The sequence below is a fragment of the Oncorhynchus mykiss genome, chromosome 13, assembly GCF_013265735.2.
Source record: "Oncorhynchus mykiss isolate Arlee chromosome 13, USDA_OmykA_1.1, whole genome shotgun sequence".
NCBI classification, from domain to species: Eukaryota; Metazoa; Chordata; class Actinopteri; order Salmoniformes; family Salmonidae; genus Oncorhynchus; species Oncorhynchus mykiss.
In genome coordinates, this window is record NC_048577.1 from 34582629 (window position 1) to 34603081 (window position 20453).

The 20453-nt window shown below is 44.0% G+C and overlaps 1 protein-coding gene across 3 annotated transcripts in view; it reads right to left on the reverse strand.

Moving 5' to 3' along the window:
* Nucleotides 1–14264, reverse strand: part of LOC110486185 (junction plakoglobin) — an 81550-nt gene extending 67286 nt beyond the window's left edge. Inside the window, exons 1-2 of one of the 3 annotated variants that reach the window (XM_036940844.1) lie at nt 14118–14256; nt 13953–14020 (exon numbers count right to left, since the gene is read on the reverse strand). The gene's annotated coding sequence lies outside the window, so the exon portion shown is untranslated. Of the gene's footprint in view, nt 1–13952; nt 14021–14117 lie in introns of all 3 variants that reach the window. The other 2 variants (XM_021557607.2, XM_036940846.1) reach the window with 2 other exon arrangements.
* Nucleotides 14265–20453: the final 6189 nt, after the last annotated feature.

The following is a 20453-nucleotide window of genomic DNA, read 5'->3' on the forward strand; positions in this document are numbered from 1 at the left end:
GGGGCAAACTTAGTAGTAACTGCCACATCAAACCACACCCCCAAGACTAAAATCTTGTTTTTCTTAATGAGCAAAAGAAAAATATGCAGAATCGGTGCGTTTAGTCGCTCTTTAAACTTCTTAAGGCTAGGGGGCAGTATTTTGACATCCGGATGAAAAGTGTGCCCAAAGTAAACTGCCTGCTACTCAGGCCCAGAAGCTAGGATATGTATATAATAGATTTGTTGATTTGGATAGAAAACACTCTGAAGTTTCTAAAACTGTTAGAATAATGTATGTGAGTATAACAGAACTGATTCGGCAGGCAAAACACCGAGCACAATCCATCCAGGGAAAACATTTTTTGAGGTCATTGTGTTTTCCAATTGTTTTCTTTGGGAAGCCCTATTTATGAGGATCCTGGTTGCAGTTCCTATGGCTTCCACTAGATGTCAACTGTCTTTAGAAATTGGTTGATGTTTCTCTTTTGAGAAATGAAGAAGTAGGGCTATTCATTGTAAGTGTCACTCCAGGTGGACTCTGTTGTACTGTTTTGGTGCGCGTGAACTGGAACGCGCTTCATGTTGTTTTTATCCGGTATTAGAAACAGTTTATTCCGTTTTAAATTGTATCGATTATTTACGTTTTAGGGTACCTGAGGTTGGATTAGGAATGTTGTTTGAAATGTTTGGACCAAGTTTACAGGTAATTTATTAGATACTTTGTAGGCATGTTGGGCGAGTTGAAACCGGTGTATTTCTGAATCAAACATGCCAAATAAATGGAAATTCTTGGGACATAAAGAAGCACATTATCAAACAAGAGGTCCATTTGTGATGTTTCTGGGACATTTTGGAGTGTCAACAGAAGAAGATCTTCAAAGGTAAGGCATTAATTATATCGCTATTTCTGACTTTTGTGGCACACATGTCTGGTTGAAATATGATTTTCATGTGTTTGTATGCGGAGCGCTGTCCTCAGATACTCGCATGGTCCGCTTTCGCCATAAAGCCTTTTTGAAATCTGACACAGCGTCTGGATTAACAAGAAGTGAAGCTTTCTTTTGATGTATTACACATATATTTTCGTGAATGATGAATATTGATATTCCTGTAGTTTGAATTTGGCGCACTGCCATTTCACTGGATGTTGTCAAATCGATCCCGCTAAAGGGATTGGCGCGTGAAGGGATCCATAAGAGCCTAAATCACTGTTAGAATAGTGTTTAAACTACAATATGCAAAACGATGATTAGGAGTGTTCAAACTACTGCCCAAAGGCCTAGCTTTAGTGTATAAATTGCATAGTTAAGTGGTTATGCACAGCACTAGAATGTTGTACAAGGTATTTCAACAACAGTGTCGTTTTGAATACATAGAGTATTTGGGTCATACTATCGAGGGCAGTGTAGTGTAGTGTTCCGACAACAGTAGATGTGGGACAATACTGCTCGGAGGAGAAATCCTGGTCGGCGGGAAGTATAGGAATACACCAAACTGACAGGTTGTATAATAATTAGGCCTTACATAACCATAGGGAGAATATACCTGCTTTTGACAACAAAGGTAATTTCCAGTATCCACTGCCATTTCTGTCACTGAGCAGCACACACACAAACACAGAAAACGCAACGTAAAATGCATGCAAACATAATAACAGACATGCAGAGCACATATACCCACACACAGACACACACCAAATGTGTGCCCTCTACAGACAAGGCAACATGCCGACACACACACACACACACACAAACACACACACACACACACACACACACACACTGCGCACGAGGAAGAGGACCAGAGCAGACCCCACTATCAGTGGGGGAATATAGGACTAGCTGATCCAGGTGTAACCTGCCATCTCTCTCAAAGGTCCCTGACAGATAGTGTACAAGCAGCAGGGTTGGAGGGGGGAGAGAGATAGAGAGAGTGTGTGAGGGAGAAAAATAAAGAAAAAGAGAGTAGGCGGTTCCAGCATGGTGAGGGATGGGTTGGAGGGTAGAGATAGAGTGAGAAAGAGAGAGAGAGAGACTTAGAGAGATGGAAAGAGAGAGTGAACGAGAGACAAAGAAAAGAGAGTCTGGACTTCGACTATGGTGGGGGAATGAGATTAGCTAGGCTGACTGCCTCAAACCAGTCTCCTCTGAAAGGACCAGACACTGCTTTGCTGGCAGCCTGAGCCCTGCGGAACGTCAAACCTTCGCCAAACACCCCTGACGCTTAGCCCAGCATATTTAACAGACCCTGTCTATTATAAACCTCCTCTTCTAGGCAAAGCAAAGCACTCTCCACTCACGTACACACAACCCAGTTTCCTTTTCACCACCACTTACACCAACCGTAACGCCTATCATACTGTCACTGTCACGGTCCAAAACTGACGACTAGAGGACGCTTATTAAACCGACGCTGTCATGAATATGCTACTCACGATTATTCCCGCTTCTCTCAGGGAGAGAATTGACACACTCCATGGATTGGGGGAGGTTAGGGCTTTTTTGGGGGGGGGGGGTGGTGCATGTTGGCAGGCAGTAGTGGGGCTGCAATATCCCTGAAGCTTTGCTGAGGGGAGTGCGAAGGATGGGGGGTGGGCGAGGAGGGAGCGGGCGATATCGCGACGTGAGCAGGTGGTAGGGGATAAGCAGAAAGGCTCCACAGGGGAAGCGCCTTTAGCGTGTCACTTTAGCTTGTCAGCCTCCGTCTGCAGGTTTCTCTGATGATATGGGCGAAAGGAACAGAAAGACAATGTTGGCTAGCGCTCTTACACTGCTGGCAGCAGTTGGATGGATGGTTGGAATGTGTGTCGGTAAGGTAGAGAGTGAAAGGAGGAGGAGAGAAGAGGGGGCTGTGTGTGTGGATTTGTTTGAATGGTCTCACCTCCAAGCAATTCTGAGTGGTCCAATTTCAATCACATTCACTCACACCTGTGGTTGGAATGTGCTGAAATTCTCCATTGCGACCACTGACATAGTCCCTTTAAATCTGGGCTCGTGATTTCAGAGGTACTATAAGAAGAAGGGGCTTTCGTTTTTATCTTGAATGGCAGCTTACCTTGAAAGTGTCTGCAATGTACTTTTTCCTTGAATAAGTATCGTCTTTCAGTACTGGCACTGAGGCGCACGCAGGACTCGTCTCACACTGTGCCTTTGCTTCCCATTTGCTTCAATTAGAATGCTCCTGACATTCAGCCGCTTTAAAGGCAGAGTGATCCTTAAATTGAACACTACCCTAAGGACCATTACAGAGCAGCACTTACAGGGCTAAAGCTGTGCTCATATGGACGTTATCTTCCCTTTTGTGAGTTTGTTTTTTAAATGGGATGTTTTTTAATTGGAGGCCTTGGCATTGTTTCTAGTTGAGTTCAACTTTGAAACTGACCTAGTGAATCTTCCTTGACCTTTGAGGGATGTTGTTGGCAATAGCCATCGGGTTTACAGTATCTGAAGCCATCCGCCCATTGCTTTGATGCTATTCCACCATCAGATGAGCCCAAAAGCTATTTGAGGCCTAAGATCATTCTTCCACAAAGCGTCGCCTTGAAGATAAAGCCCATGTTGAGGCGGCATAACACTCGGTCATGCCAAATGTATGTTGCAGGGAGAGATGAAGTGAATGGGAGAGGAGCATGCTGTTCCCACCATCCAACCACGTATCACAGGTCTCGAGTAATGAAGAAGCCTTGTATCAAACAATCCCTTTGCATAACCCACAGATTTACCACTTGTACACACTCAGGTCAGTGCTAACACCCACACAAATACTCAGTCACACCAAATCCACCAATGTAGCTAGTACACACTTGACGCCACTCAAGGCATCTGCCACTCACCCACTCTTAAGCACGTATGCACAACAGACACACACACCAGCCAAACCTGCAGATACCACACACACACATGGATGTGACAACATACTGTTGTTACTGGTGTAATTAGAGTACTATTTAACAAACTAAACCCAAAACACGAGACAACTACCAACATACCAGATGGACGAACAGACAGACAGGCAGACACACACACACGCACACGCGTTTCGTTCTCTATTCTCACGGGGACATTAAATGTATTTACATCCTATTTATCCTGACCCCCTAACCCTAAACGTAACCCTAACCTTATCCCGTAATCCTAACCCAAACCATAAACCTAACCCTAACCTAACCACTAATCCCTTACCGTAATTCTAACCCTAATTCTAATTCTAACCCTAAACCTTATGCTTAAAATAGCCTTTGTCCCCATGGGGACGTGATAAATGGGGAGAATGTTCCTTGTTTTACTATCCTTGTGGGGACTCTGGGAGATTTTAGGTCCCCACAAGGATAGAAGAACCCCCCCCCCCCCCCCCCCCACACACACACACACACTCCTTGTCACGCCCTGACCATAGAGAGCCCTTGTTTCTCTATGGTGTAGTAGGTCAGGGCGTGACTAGGGGGTATTCTAGTTTATAATTTCTATGTTGTGTTCTAGTTTATATTTTCTATGTTGGTGTATGATTCCCAATTAGAGGCAGCTGGTAATCGTTGTCTCTAATTGGGGATAATATTTAAGTAGCTATTTTTCTGTTTGTACATGTGCACCACGTAGTCAAGTTTAGTTGTTCGTTTATTGATATATTTTGTTTTGTTTAAGTTTCTCTTTGAATTAAATATGTGGAACTCAACATCCGCTGCACCATGGTCCCATTCTTATGACAGCCGTGACAGAATATCCCACCAAAAGAGGACCAAGCAGCGTATCCACGAGGTAAAGGAGTTTTGGACATGGGAAGAAGTGATGGGTAGATGCGAGACCCTTCCTTGGCGACAGACGGAAGGTAATAGTGGAGGACAGCGATGACGACAGGGTTCACGTCCACAGAAACCCCAAGGACAACCGCAATATTTTTTTGGGGGGGGGGCACAAGGGGTGGCCGGCTGAGCGGGAAGAGCCAGAGCACATGGAGCAGGCGATAGAGATGTGGTCAGTCGACCCAAGGAGAGTGCCAGAGCCCGCATGGGAGTCGATGGAACAGTGTGAGGAAGGATACCGGAGAATGGAGTTGGCTAGGAGTATGCGGCAGCGCAAGCGTGCTGAAGAGTGGGTCATCAGTCCGGTGCCATATGTGACGGCTCCACGCACCAGATCTCCGGTGCGCCTCCTCAGCCCGGTATGTCATGTGCCGGTTCCTCGCACTCGCCATAAGGAGCGTGTCATCAGTCCGCTGCCAAAGAATCTTTGGGTGGGGGGGGGATGGGGGGGCACATGGAGCTGGCGGTCGAGCAGCGGAGCGTGCCAGAGCCTGTGTGGGAGTCAGAGGAGGAATTCGATGAAAGATTCCGGAGAGAGGTGGTAGCGATGAGAATGCTGCAGCACACTCATTCTGAAGTGCGTGTCCCCAGTCCGGTACGTCCTGTGCCAGCTCCCCGCACTCTCCCTGAAGAGCCAGAGACCGTCAGGGAGGCGATGGAGAAGTTGGGAGAGAGAGAGAGGAGGGAGATGTTGTGCAAGTGTGTTCTGCTCAACATTCAACCAGAGGATCTGGTAGGCAGTCTGGTGAAACCTGTACCAGCTCCACACATCTGGACTCTAGTGCGCCTCCCCAGTCCGGTACGTCCTGTGCCTTCTCCCAGCACTCGCCCGGAGGTGCGTGTCACCAGTCTGGTGCCACTTGTACTGGCTCCACGCACTAGGCCTCCAGTGCGCATTCACAGTCCAGAGCTTCCGGCGACGGTTCACAGTCCGGAACCTCCTGCAACGGTCCATAGTCCGGAACCTCCTGCGACGGTTCACGGTCCAGAATCTCCTGCGACGGTCCATGGTTCGTAACCTCCAGCGAGGGTCAACGGTCCGGCACTTCCAGGAAAGGCGTCCAGTCCAGCTCCAGGGCAGGAGCCTTCCTCTGCGCCGGTGGCCAGTCCAGGCACGGTGTCCAGTCCAGCTCCAGGGCAGGAGCCTTCCTCTGCGCTGGTGGCCAGTCCAGGCACGGTGTCCAGTTCAGCTCCAAGGCTGGAGCCTTCCTCTGCGCCGGTGGCCAGTCCAGGCACGGCGTCCAGTTCTGCTCCATGGCAGGAGCCTTCCTCTGTGCCGATGCCCAGTTCAGGCACAGTGTACAGTTCCGCTCCAGGGCAGGAGCCTTCCTCTGCACCGGGTACGGTGTCCAGTCCAGCTCCATGGCCGGAGCCTTCCTCCGGGGGGGGGGGGGGGGGGGGGGGGGGTACTGTCACACCCTGACCATAGAAAGCCCTTGTTGTAGTAGGTCAAGGCATGACTGGGGGTTAGTCTAGTTTATATTTTCTATGTGGGGTTCTAGATTTGTTTTCTATGTTGGTGTTTGGAATGATTCCCAATTAGAGGCAGCTGGCTATCGTTGTCTCTATTTAAGTAGGATTTTGTCACCTGTGTTTAGTGGGATATTGTTTATGTGTAGTTGCATGTTAGCACTCCATTGTCGTCACGTTTCGTTGATTTCTTTATTGTTTTGTTTTGTGTGTTTCTCTATTAAATATGTGTAAACCATATCGCGCTGCACCTTGGTCCGATGATTATTCTATCGAACGTAACAGATTTTAGTTTATAATTTCTATGTTGTGTTCTAGTTTATATTTTCTATGTTGGTGTTTTGTATGATTCCCAATTAGAGGCAGCCGGTAATCGTTGTCTCTAATTGGAGATCATATTTAAGTAGCTATTTTTTCCCACCTGTGTTTGTGGGATATTGTTTTGTACATGTGCACCACGTAGTCGCGTTTAGTTGTTCGTTTATTGATATATTTTGTTTTGTTTAAGTTTCTCTTTTAATTAAATATGTGGAACTAAACATCCGCTGCTCCTTGGTCCCGTTCTTACGACAGCCGTGACACTCCTGCCCACTCAAAAAATACCTTATTATAACTTTATCCCATGACAGTCCCTGTGTGAACCCGGGGCCCTGGCAGTACTCCCTTCTGGTCTCTTGCACATGGGCAAGACGCCACAACCCACCGAAGAGAAGTGATTTTGATGGGCAGTTTCAACAACAGTGTCAACAAACACTGCAAGGCAACCGTAAAAATGTTGTAAGCAGTTTGGTAACCACTAATCTAGGCTAAACATCTGCAAACTTCATGGATCAGATAAGAAAGCAATATGGCGGAAGGCAATATGAAACTGCACTTAACAGAGGACAAGATGGAGCTATAGGCATGTTTCTGATAGTATCCCAGTAAATGAAGCCTTGATCAGCCAAGTGGAGAGAAATAGGAGGATGGGATGAATAGCTTATGGAACAAGATGCAGCCACTGCTTTAAAAGCTTTACGTTTGAACTTCCAGTTGGTTCCCTTTTCCACCTGACAAACACATTATGTCAGCCACCTAGGTAAAAACCTGCCTCCGGGCTTCATGATGTCCCTAGATAACTTGGCTATAATCCATCTTGTGATGTGGTAGGCTATATTTGACACTTCACAAAAGCATTCAGCCATCTAGGTATTGAAATACGGATGACTGGATTCACCTGATAACCTGAAAACTATTATGGGTGTTGAGATCTGCCCAAGTTTGACGTCAGTTGCCAACCAACCAGCTAGAAATGAGATTTCATTAGCACCCAGAGCAACCTGGCTTAATGTCATAAAAGGCTACTGCAGACCAAGATGCACTTGAAGATGTAATAAGGGGGAAAAGGAGGAAAACCACTATGATAGTGATTCAGAGAAGAGGGATAGGTTACCACCTGGAAATATTTATGAGGAGAGGAAAAAAGCTATTTGGAGAGGGGGAAAGGCTGTGGCCTATATCTCAAAGGCATATTATGGGGGGGGGGGGGGGGGTGAGCTACTGAATGAACAACTGAATGACGGCAATTTTACAGCATTTGGACAAGAACATGACCATACCCTATTTTCACAAAGGGATAATTATTGACAACTAAAGTGGCCGTAGTAGGTCTGCGCGAGATGGAGTGAGCGGTGGCAGTTGATAGGCGTGTGATGGGGGCTTGTAGACCGCAAAGCAGAGAATCCACTGTCACAAGCTCTTTTAGAAACTTGTTTCCCAGCCTGGTCTCATAGACTAGACGTAACATAGTAAATGTAAATCGGAGACACGCAAATTAGTATGATATGTTATGTTTGGTATGGTTACATAAGACAGATGGAAACGGGTGGTTGGTCAGGGTGGATGGGTAAGCATACAATGCGAACATCTAACAACCCAAAGGTTGCAAGTTCGAATTTCATCACGGACTACTTTAGCATTTTAGCTAATTAGAAACTTTTCAACTACTATTACTTTTGAGCTACTTTGCGACTACATAGCATGTTAGCTAACCCTTTGCCTAACACTAACCCTAATCTTAACCCTTTTAGCTAACTCTTCCCCTAACCTGGGGTTGGGTGGTATCCAGATTTTCATAGCGTTATACCGTCCTTCTCTTATATCCTGATATATGGTATTCACAGATTATATCAAGGGGATGCCCAAAAACGCAAAAAAAAAAAACATTGGGCATCTATTACCAGAATGATAAAAAAATTAGCACAAGTAATAGCGAATTTCCATGGAGGCTGCTAGCTTAATATGCAAACGAGCGGCATGTGTAATCCAAGATGGTGTAGCAGTCAGAAGTCTTTGTCCTGTCGTGTCCCTTGTATATATCGTTTTTTACATATTTTTCTTCGCATATATTTTAAAATATTTTGCTAAACCTAAACATCTAAATACTCTCCTGCAACCCACCTCTCACAATGTAGTCCCCAGGCACCCTCATTTGTTGATCTGTATATATCAATGATGTTGCTCTTGCTGCGGGCGATTCCCTGATCCACCTCTACGCAGCCGACACCATTCTGTATACTTCTGGCCCTTCCTTGGACACTGTGCTATCTAACCTCCAAACGAGCTTCAATGCCATACAACACTCCTTCCGTGGCCTCCAACTGCTCTTAAACGCTAGTAAAACCAAATGCATTTCAACCGTTCGCTGCCTGCACCCGCACGCCCAACTAGCATCACCACCCTGGATGGTTCTGACCTAGAATATGTGGACATCTATAAGTACCTAGGTGTCTGGCCAGACTGCAAACTCTCCTTCCAGACTCATATCAAACATCTCCAATCCAAAATCAAATCTAGAGTCGGCTTTCTATTTCGCAACAAAGCCTCCTTCACTCACGCCGCAAAACTTACCCTAGTAAAACTGACTATCCTACCGATCCACAACTTCGGCGATGTCATCTACAAAATAGCTTCCAATACTCTACTCAGCAAACTGGATGCAGTTTATCACAGTGCCATCCGTTTTGTTACTAAAGCACCTTATACCACCCTCCACTGCGACCTGTATGCTCTAGTCGACTGGCCCTCGCTACATGTTCGTCGCCAGACCCACTGGCTCCAGGTCATCTACAAGTCTATGCAAGGTAAAGCTCCGCCTTATCTCAGTTCACTGGTCACGATGGCAACACCCACTCGTAGCACGCGCTCCAGCAGGTGTATCTGACTGATCATCCCTAAAGCCAAAACCTCATTTGGCCGCCTTTCGTTCCAATTCTCTGCTGCCTGTGACTGGAACGAATTGCAAAAATCCCTGAAGTTGGAGACTTTTATCTCCCTCACCAACTTTAAACATCTGCTATCTGAGCAGCTAACCGATCGCTGCAGCTGTTCATAGTCCATCGGTATATAGCCCACCCAATTTACCTACCTCATCCCCATACTTTTTTTATTTTATTTACTTTTCTGCTCTTTTGCACACCAGTATCTCTACCTGCACATGTTCATCTGATCATTTATCACTCCAGTGTTAATCTGCTAAATTGTAATTATTCACTCCTATGGCCTATGTATTGCCTACCTCCTCATGACTTTTGCACACAATGTATATAGATTACTTTTTTTCTACTGTGATATTGACTTGTTTATTGTTTACTCCATGTGTAACTCTGTGTTGTTGTCTGTTCACACTGCTATGCTTTATCTTGGCCAGGTCGCAGTTGCAAATGAGAACTTGTTCTCAACTAGCCTACCTGGTTAAATAAAGGTGAAATAAAAAATGTGTACACGCTGTGTCTTTGTGGAGTCTGGAGTCGCTAGGGCAACAGGGCTCTCTGCTCTGCTTAGGGAAGAGAGGGAGGAGAAGACTGGCCGAGAATGGAGAGGAGAAAAAACATAAGGAAATCAAGATAGTGGCAGCTGTACAAATAACTAATCCAAATAACTTTGACTTCTCAAACATGGCAGAAAGCGGGTACTACATGATGCCCTGTCACCTTATTAATTCAGCCACTTACTTAGATTAACTAGCAAGTTAAATATAGGGTTTGGGTTAAGGCAAAATTCAGAGTTTTTCACACCAATTCTATTTTTTTAAATGCAGGTGTAAAATGCTTCTTATTGTAATTTCTGCTCTGCATCAGATGCATTTTCTGCTTCAGTTGCACTTCTCCACTCGGATGAGAATTCACAAACAGGCATTCTATCAGCATACAGCTCTCTGACTGATGTGTAGCTACTTTTCTCCAGTACTTTTCTCGTGTAGCCAGCAGCAGTCCCATCCAATTCCATTCACCCAATGTGCTCCAAACAGGGTTGCCATGTCCGCAGTTTTTCTGCTAAATTGGACAACTTTGAAAACTATTTGAAAATGTATTGGTCCTAGGTTGTGGGTTTTTGGGCTACTTCTACTTGCTACGCGGCCGCCATGGCATTTCTCTTTAAAGAAATACAAGTCTATTTCAGTGTGACCTGCTGCTGCTGACTATCAGGCAATGAGGCAGGGTGTTGAGAGAGCACTGCAGTATGCAGCTTAGTCCACTATTGGCTGAGTCACGTGAGTGAGAGGAGACAGAGCAGCACATGCGCACATCGTGACAACTTTTTCGCAGTTGTAGGTAGGCTATGTAACTTGTCATTATGCACAAATGGAACATTTTCATGGAAGTTATGGAACTCCATGGTGTGCTTCTGTTATGGTGAAAAGTCCTCAATGAGACTGATATTAAATGTGGAGAATGATACATTTGCGTCTGCTGGCCATCAAGTAGCCTATTCATTTATATTCCATTGCAGGCAACTGTAGGCTAACATTTGATACAATAAATATGTTGAAATGACTATATTACTGGAGTCATTGCAAAACAATTTGTGCCACTTGTGTAGCCTACCTGGAGCTGTCAAACAAATGTAATACATAGCCTATAACTTCAGTGTATTGTTGTTGTAGCCTTGTGTTATTATGCAATTATTAATGGCCATGTTTAGTTAATTAACTTGGAAGTTCTAAAAGCTCTATCGCAAATGCCAATCAGTTGTTGGAATGCATTAGACTGACTGCAACATTCAGTCAGATTAGGCTACAGGTAAAATAAAATGTATCACTACTAGAGGACACCAATAAGAAGAAGAGACTTGCTTTCTCCGAAGAAAGACGAGCAATGGATATTAGACTGGTGGAAATCTGTCCTTTGGTCTGATGAGTCCAAATTGTTATTTTTGTTCCAACCGTCATGTCTTTGTGAGATGCAGAATAGGTGAATGGATGTGTGGTTCCCACTGTGAAGCATGAAGGAGGTGTGATGGTGTGGGGATGCTTGCTGGTGACACGATCCATGATTTATTTCAAATTCAAGGCACACTTAACCAGCATGGGTACCACAGCATTCTGCAGCGATATGCCATACCATCTGGTTTGCACTTAGTGGGACTATCATTTGTTTTTCAACAGGACAATGACCCAACACACCTCCAGGCTGTGTAAGGGCTATTTGATCAAGAAAGAGAATGATGGAGTGCTGCATCAGATGACCTGGCCTCCACAATCACCTGACCTCAACCCAATGGAGATGGTCTGGGATTAGTTGGACCAGGGAGTGAAGGAAAAACAGCCAACAAGTGCTCAGCATATGTGGGAACTCCTTCAAGACTCGTGGAAAAGCATTCCAGGTGAATCTGGTTGAGAGAATGCCAAGAGTGTGCAAAGCTGTCATCAAGGAAAAGGGTGGCTACTTTGAAGAATCTGAAATATTTGTATTTATTTAACTAGGCAAGTCAGTTAAGAACAAATTCTACTTTACAATGACGGCCTACTGGGGAACAGTGGGTTAACTGCCTTCTTCAGGGGCAGAATGACAGATTTTCACCTTGTCAGTTTAGGGATTCAATCCAGCAACCTTTCGGTTCATGGCCTAACGCTCTAACTACTAGTCTACCTGCAACACTTTTTTGGTTACTCCATGATTCCATATGTGTTATTTCATAGTGTTGATGTCTTCACTATTATTCTACAATGTAGAAAATAGTAAAAATGAAGAAAAACCCTTGAATTAGTAGGTGTATCCAAATTTTTGACTGGTACTGTACATATTATTCATATTTAATTCAGTGGTTGAAATTACGACCCCATCCTCAGTATCCTATTCCAGCAGGCTATTGTGAAACTCAAGCTCTTCTTACCTCGAAATCGCCAAACTATTCATGTTGAATCAATTACTATGTTAATTTGAACCAAGCAAGCTGCTAAATCGTTCAGTTTACATCTTGCCTTCATCTCGCCTAGGTTACTGTAGCCTATCTGAAATAAGATGTAGGCCTATCAGGGGCTATAGGCTAGCTGAATCTATCTAAGCAAATCATGGCAAGGTTGAATTACAATCATAAACCCAGATTTTAGTCTCTAGCCTATGCTTACTGAAATAACAAGTAAATCTCGTAAATGGGTCATTTATAACAGTTTGTAGTCTTAACATATGGTTTGTGGTATATGGCCAATATACCAAGGCTAACAGTTGTATGCAGGCACTCTGCGTTGCATCATGCTTAAGAACAGTTCTTCGCCATGATATATTGGCCATATACCATACCCCGTTGTTCCTTATTGCTTAATCATAGTAGTCAGACAAGTTAAATCGACATCCATTGATCGAAAAAGATCTTCACTGATGAGTTTAATATGGGCAACTAATATTTTCTCTTGCAACATATTCAAATTCGTTTGCAATAATTATTATTTTGGTGAAAACCGAATTTTGATTATGTTATGGAAAAAGGGTTTATTGTATCAATGTGGCAACTCCTGTCTTGCTGTGAAGAAAACAAATAGGCTAGTTTTCAGGCTTTTTGCGTGGGTTTTGGGTGGTCACTGGGCTAGAAATATTTGCAGGACCTGGCAACCCTGGCTCCGAAACAGAAAGTTAAACATTGATTTTCCCTAACGGCAAGAACTCCAATCCGTTTTACACGTAGCCTAGGCTACAATTAAGAAACATGACTGACGCTCACGGTGAGTGTGAGATAATTTGATATAGGTGTGGTGGCACTTATGGGACTCACTCACGTATCGATTTTCACAACGAACACCACTACAAAACAACTTCTACTGTAATTGTAATTACCATGACGGAATCGTCCGGGTAGCCACGCACAACGCACAGGAGAGGACATAACTGTAGCATACGGTAACACTGAGCATTTTGCAATACCCACACAGATATTTGGTGAATTGACAACAGGGTGAGTTTCATGTTTTAGAATGAGCTAAAACAATAGTCTAGGCTACTTATACCAAACTAGTCATGCCTAGGCTATTCTACTCGCATGCATCCCTATTTGGAGATAGAGGTGCATGCACCTCTATTCCTGAGTTCCTATCAATAAACAGTCAAGTTTCCCCTAGCCAGGTCACTCGCACCGACACCGATGGGTTGCTGCCTACACCCATGTCACAGATAAAGAATGTCGATTCAAAAGCAACAGCAACATTGCAGAAGTGTGAGACAATTCTGGTAACAATTATATAGCTCAGTGCGTAGCCTATTCGACCGAAACAAAATGTCCCACATCTGGCAAGACTGAAACGCTCAGGAAGGTTGGCTGGCTACGTTCACGGACACAATCAAAAATGCCAGACAAACACGACATAGAGGGAGTATATCAGTCTCAGCAGCTGGAAAGGAATGTCACTTGGTATTGATAATGCTATAAACTACACCTGATCAATACCTTACCTATTCACAACGCATCACAGCATCTTGTTGAAGAAAATACTGTTGCTCGAACATTCGCTTTCCGAACACTACAAAACATGACATTATCTCAAATAAACTCTACTATGTTACAGCATGCAACTGAAGCGACGCCCCAGAGCGCCAGTGTGTTGACAGGTTGGTTACCTTGCGCAATTAAATCGCCGGTTTCAGGACCTCCTTGCGCGCAGCACTCCGAGTATAAACTTTTCTTAAATCCCGTGTTCGCCTGCTCGTTCTGGATCCCTCCGTTCCAAGCAAGTCGGGAATGTGTTGAGCAACGGTTCAGTGACAACGTCAATTTCGTGGAGTCTCCACCCACGGCACCAAGAGAGACCCAATAGGCGGGTTGTTGAAACGGTCATTGGCTAAATCAACAAATACAGTGTTATTACAAGGTAATTGAAAAGTATGTGCAATATCGGTAACAATTTTCAATTCCTTCTGGAGTGAGGAATAGCCTAAATATTCGTCTCCTTTATGTTTCTCCCTGCACAATTATGAAATAGATTGTGATACATCATTAGGAATAACTATCATCAACAGACATTCAATAACAATTTAAAAACATAATGTCTAATATGACATTCACCAAATGTCATAATTCCTGCTTGTTTTAAATCTAAGCAGAAAAGCCTACATTGAAATGTTTGCTTTCCTATCTATCACCCATACATCTCCAGAACCTGCCACAATAATTACAACCAAATGAAATATGTGGGCAATATCATTTCTCTTCCTCTCTTATGTACATCTAATCTAATTAAACGTTCAGTGCCCTCATTAGAGAGTTATGACCAAATAATCCCTCTTAACTCCTGTACTCTGCCAGCCTCTCCACTTAAAGATTGTGATGTGTGATTGTCACTGAGGCAACAGAGAAGCATTGTGAAAGTAATTAGTCAATGTGTGTATTATACAGAATGTGTGTGTGGGGTGGGGGGGGGGGCTCCCGAGTGGCGCAGTGGCCTAAGGCACTGCATCCGGGTTAGGGGAGGGTTTGGTCGAGGGGACTTTACTTGGCACATCGTACTCTAGTGGCGGGCCGGGCGCCTGCAGGCTGACTTCGGTTGTCAGTTGAACAGTGTTTCTTTTGACACATCTCGACCTTCGCCTCTCCTAATTGGGGAGTTGCAGTGATGAGACAAGATTGTAATTGGATCGCAATTGGATATCACGATATTGGGGAGAAAAAAGGGGTATAAAAAATACAAATACAAAAATAAAAATAAGTGTGTGTGCGTAGGTTAAGAGAGCTCAGAGGTCAGATGGGTCAGTCTAGGCCAGGGACACCCAATGTCAACCTAACCTGTCTTTCTGCACCCACCATCATACTCCATGTATGTGTTCCTGTCATGTGTTCCACTTCATTGACCAGAGAACATACTGTACACTGAAAAACACTTAGGGCTTAACCAACTGGACCACAAACCACCAGCTCACCACTCAAGGCAGAATGTGTGAAAGAAGAACTCCATTGACCAGTCTCTGTTCTCTATGGCGGCTTTATCAGTCCTGACCTTTATTCAGTCCTGACCTGACACTTCTTCACATGGCATACGAGAAACCCTTTTGGTTTGTCTATCAGGCATCTGGTATGACATTTGGACATGTTTCTGAAAACATGACAACACCTGTATGAGATCTAGTCACAAAATGACCAAGAATCAGTCAGTGTTTCCGACAACAGACTTTTGTGTGGCTAATATGAAGACGAATAGTTGAATTAGAAGAATATGAGGTTTGCAGCTACTGTACTGGAAGGGAAATCCACAATCTACAAGAACATATATTCCATGACCAAATGTATGTGGACACTTGCTTGTCAATCATCTCATTCCAAAATCATGGGCGTTAACATGGAGTTGGTCCCCGATTTGCTGCTATAACAGCCTTAACTCTTCTGGAAAAGCTTTCCACTAGATGTTGGAACATTGCTGCCGGGACTTGCTTCCATTCAGCCACAAGAGCATTAGTGAGGTCGACACTAATGTTGGGCAATTAGGCGTTGCTCGCAGTCTGTGTTCCTATTCGATGGGGTTAAGTTCTTCCACACCGATCTTGACACCATTTCTGTATGGACCTCGCTTTGTGCATGGGGGCATTGCCAATCTGAAACAGGAAAGGGCCTTCCTGCAACAGTTGCCACAAAGTTGGAAGCACAGAATCATCTAGAATGTCATTGAATGCTGTGGCATTAAGATTTCCCTTCAAGGGGCCTAACCTGAACCATGAAAAACTGCCCCAGACCATTATTCCTCCTCCATCAAACTTTACAGTTGGCACTATGCATTAAGGCAGGTAGCTTTCTCCTGGCATCCGCCAAACCCAGATTCGTCCATCGGACTGCTAGATGGTGAATCTTGATTCAGAGAACACGTTTCCACTGTTCCAGAGTCCAATGGCGGCGAGCTTTAATCCACTGTAGCTAACACTTGGCATTGCATGTGGTGATCTTAGGCTTGTGTGCGGCTGCTCGGCCATGGAAACCCACTTCATGAAGATCCTGACAAACAGTTATTGTGCTGAAGTTGCTTCCAGACGCAATTTGGAATTCGGTAGTGAGTGTTGCAACCGAGGACAGACGATTTTTACACACTACACTCTTCAGCACTTGGCGGTCCCATTCTGTGAGTTTGTGTGGCCTACCATTTTGCGGTTGAGCCGTTGTTGCTCCTAAACGTTTACACTTCACAATAACAGCACTTACGGTTAACCAGGGCAGCTCTAGCAGGGCATACATTTTACAAACTGACTTGCCAGCCATGTTGAAATTCACTGAGCTCTTCAGTAAGGCCAATTTACTGCCAATGTTTGTCTGTGGAGATTGCACAGCTGTGTGCTCAATTTTATACACCTGTCAGCAACGGGTGTGGCTTGAAATAGCCAAATACACCATTTCAAGGGGTGTCCACATACTTTTGTATATATAGTGTATTTGTGTGGGTTGGCCCATGGCAGCGACTTGAATTGAGGAAATTAACTCAACCAATTTCACACTGGGGTGCCCATCTAAGAACTGTGCTCGACTGGAAGGCAAGCATCTGCCTCCTACCTTGTGACTTCCTTCCCATTTAATTGCCAGTTATCTGCTGAGACATTGATTGTTTTGCTACTTGACATGTTTCTCTGAATAAATGAGAAAGGGATTTAAAGGGGAGGTAGATGTTGAAAAGGTGAGAAAAAACACACTTCATAATGGGTTCAAATGAACAACACCAATAATATGATGACGGAGTGTCTCAGAAGAAAACAAACGATTCCATTGATATTGTCTCTGCCCACCTTCATTATCAAGTGAATGTTCAAACCCATTTTCAGTTCGTTTTAAGGGGTTTTAATGCCAAATGTGACAGTGTGGGGGAAGTTATGATGATTTACTTTGCGCTATCCCCTTAGGCATGTACATTCCTCTTATGATGGCATCTAATTGTGGTCATCGTTCAAGGCTTCTTATTGTTAGGGAAGTGATGGAAAGGCCATGTGAGATATGATTGAAGAAGAAAAGTACTTTTTCAATTGTCACTGAGATACTGATATTTGTCTCTTTCCTTTATCCTAACCCCTGTGAGACACACATACACACATACTGTACACACACCCACAGAGAGCTTGGAGGACATGGTCAGCAGCAGTGCAGTGCCCCTGCAAGGCTACTACTCTGGCAGTCTGGTAGTTAAAAAAGCTATGGAGAAGACGCCAAATACAATCAAATCAAAGTGTATTCATCATATATGCACAGGATACTGTGTGAACTGTGAAATGAAATGCATTGCAGTAAATACATCCTGAGTGGTAGTCCAGTAGAAAGTCATAGACGATAAAGACGATACATCAACATTTTGGCTTGTGGTAGCTGTTAAATACTGTGTTTATGGTACCAGCTAAACATTTGGCCTAAACCTCTGGGGTTGGGGTGAGGACAGGGATTTTTGTCTACTTCTAGACCAGACTTCACAACAATACCCAGGGGCGGACTGGCCATCTGGCATTTCTGTCACGTTCATCGTATGAAGGAGACCAAGGCGCAGCTTGGTATGCGTACATTCTCTTTATTAAAAGAATGAACACCGAACAAAATGACAACCGAAACGTGACGCTATATAATAGAGTGCTGACAGGCAACTACACATAGTCAAGATCCCACACCAGAAAGTGGGGAAAAGGCCTGCCTAAATATGATCCCCAATCAGAGACAACGATAAACAGCTGTCTCGGATTGGGAACCACATCAGGCCAACATAGACATACAAAATCCCTAGACATACAAAAACCCTAGACATACAAAAACCTAGAGTACCCACCCTAGTCACACCCTGACCTAACCAAAATATATAGAAAACAGAGATATCTAAGGTCAGGGTGTGACAAGTTCGGGCAAATGCCAGATGTGCTGGCCCGTTTTTAGCCTAGTGTTGGTCTAACTATATATTTATTTTTGGTGCAAAATTATCATTATCTGGTTAATAATGGGGGCCTCAAGGAAAGAAATGGGCCAGTGTTTGGGCCTTCAGGAAAAAAATGGGCCGGTGTGTTAGAAATGCCAGGGCCGATTTCTGGTCTCAGTCCGCCCCTGACAATACCCAACAGTTGTGTGGATCTTGATGAGCTCCCAGTCCCATTAGATTTACTGCCCTGTTTTTGGAATAGATTGAGTAATCTCTTTCAGATTGAGCAATATCTATCTTCTAAAGTAAAGCATGGGGCTTTACTTAAACACCCAGTCGTGAATGAGGCTATTCCCAAACTCATAATGCACCAGATGCTAGGAGAATAGCTGCCTCATTCAGCCTACACATGCAGGACTCGACACAATCATCTCCCCTGCCTGTACAAGTTATATGACGGCACAAAATGCCACAAAAGCTGAATTTCCCTATGATTATTGAAGGTGCGGCGGACTTTTCCCCTGATTACCATGGCTGGTTAAGCATGACGAAAGGCCTCCATTTTGTTGCCATGGTGAGGAATATTACTCCCTGCCTGTGAGGAGATAGCAGCTAGCGTCGTATGAAGACCTCTCTCTCTCTATTACTTTAGGCTTTAAAAAGTAGCTTAATTTCCGGAGCAGGGCTATTCTATTCTGCGTGCTTACAATTACTGTCTTAATCGTGTCTGGATTGGTTGGGCAGATGAGGCCTTTATACGTATCTATCACAGACACATTAGTTACGTCAGGTGCACTCACCATTGTTAGGGATTGGTATTAGTTAATTAAATCAAATCAAATTGTATTTGTCACATGCGCCGAATACAACAGGTATTCAACCTTACAGTGAAATGCTTACTTACAAGCCCTTAACCAACAATGCAGTTTTAAGAAAATACCCCCCCCAAAAGTATGAAATAAGAATAACAAATAATTAAAACAGTAAATAACAATGGCGAGGCTATATACAGGGGGTACTGGTACAAAGTCAATGTCAATGTGCGGGGCCACCTGTGTTGAGGTAATTGAGGTAATATGTACATGTAGGTAGAGTTATTAAAGTGACTATGCATAGATAATAACAGAGAGTAGCAGCAGCGTTCCAAGGGAGTGGGGGCATTGCAAAAATATCCTTTCTCTGACAACGCCTGGTATAGAACTCCTGGATGGCAGGAAGCTTGGCCCCGGTGATGTACTGGGCCGTACGCACTACCCTCTCTGTAGTGCCTTGCGGTTGGAAGCCGAGCAGTTGCCATACCAGACAGTGGTTTAGCTGAAAAACCTTTTGAGGATCTAAGGACCCATGCCAAATCTTTTCAGTCTCCTGAGGGGGAATAGGTTTTGTCATGCCCTCTTGGTGTGCTTGGTGATGTGGACACCAAGGAACTTGAAGCTCTCAACCTGCTCCACTACACCCCTGTCGATGAGAATGGGGGCGGGCTCAGTCCTCCTTTTCCTGTAGTCCACAATCATCTCCTCTGTCTTGATCACGTTGAGGGAGAGGATGTTGTCCTTGCACCACACTGTCAGGTCTATGACCTCCTCCATATAGCCTGTTTCATCGTTACCACTGTTATGTCATCAGCAAACAGTTTTTCACAATTCCTGACATTTAATCCTAGTAAAAATTCCCTGTTTTAGGGCTATTAGTATCACCACTTCATGTTAAGAATGTGAAATGTCAGAATAATAGGCGAGATAATTATTTAATTCAGCTATTATTTCTTTCATCACATTCCCAGTGGGTCAGAAGTTTACATACAATCAATTAGTATTTGGTAGCATTGCCTTTAAATTCTTTAACTTGGGTCAAATGTTTCAGATAGCCTTCTACAAGCTTCCCACAATGAGTTGGGTGAATTTTGGCCCATTCCTCCTGACAGGGCTAATGTAACTGAGTCAGGTTTGTAGGCCTCCTTGCTCGCACACGCTTTTTCAGTTCTACCCACAAATTTTATTTTCTTAAAAAAATAATAAATATAATAATAATAATAATAAAAAAATAGTTTTTTACCCCCTTTTTGTTGTATCCAATTGTTAATATATTGTCTCAT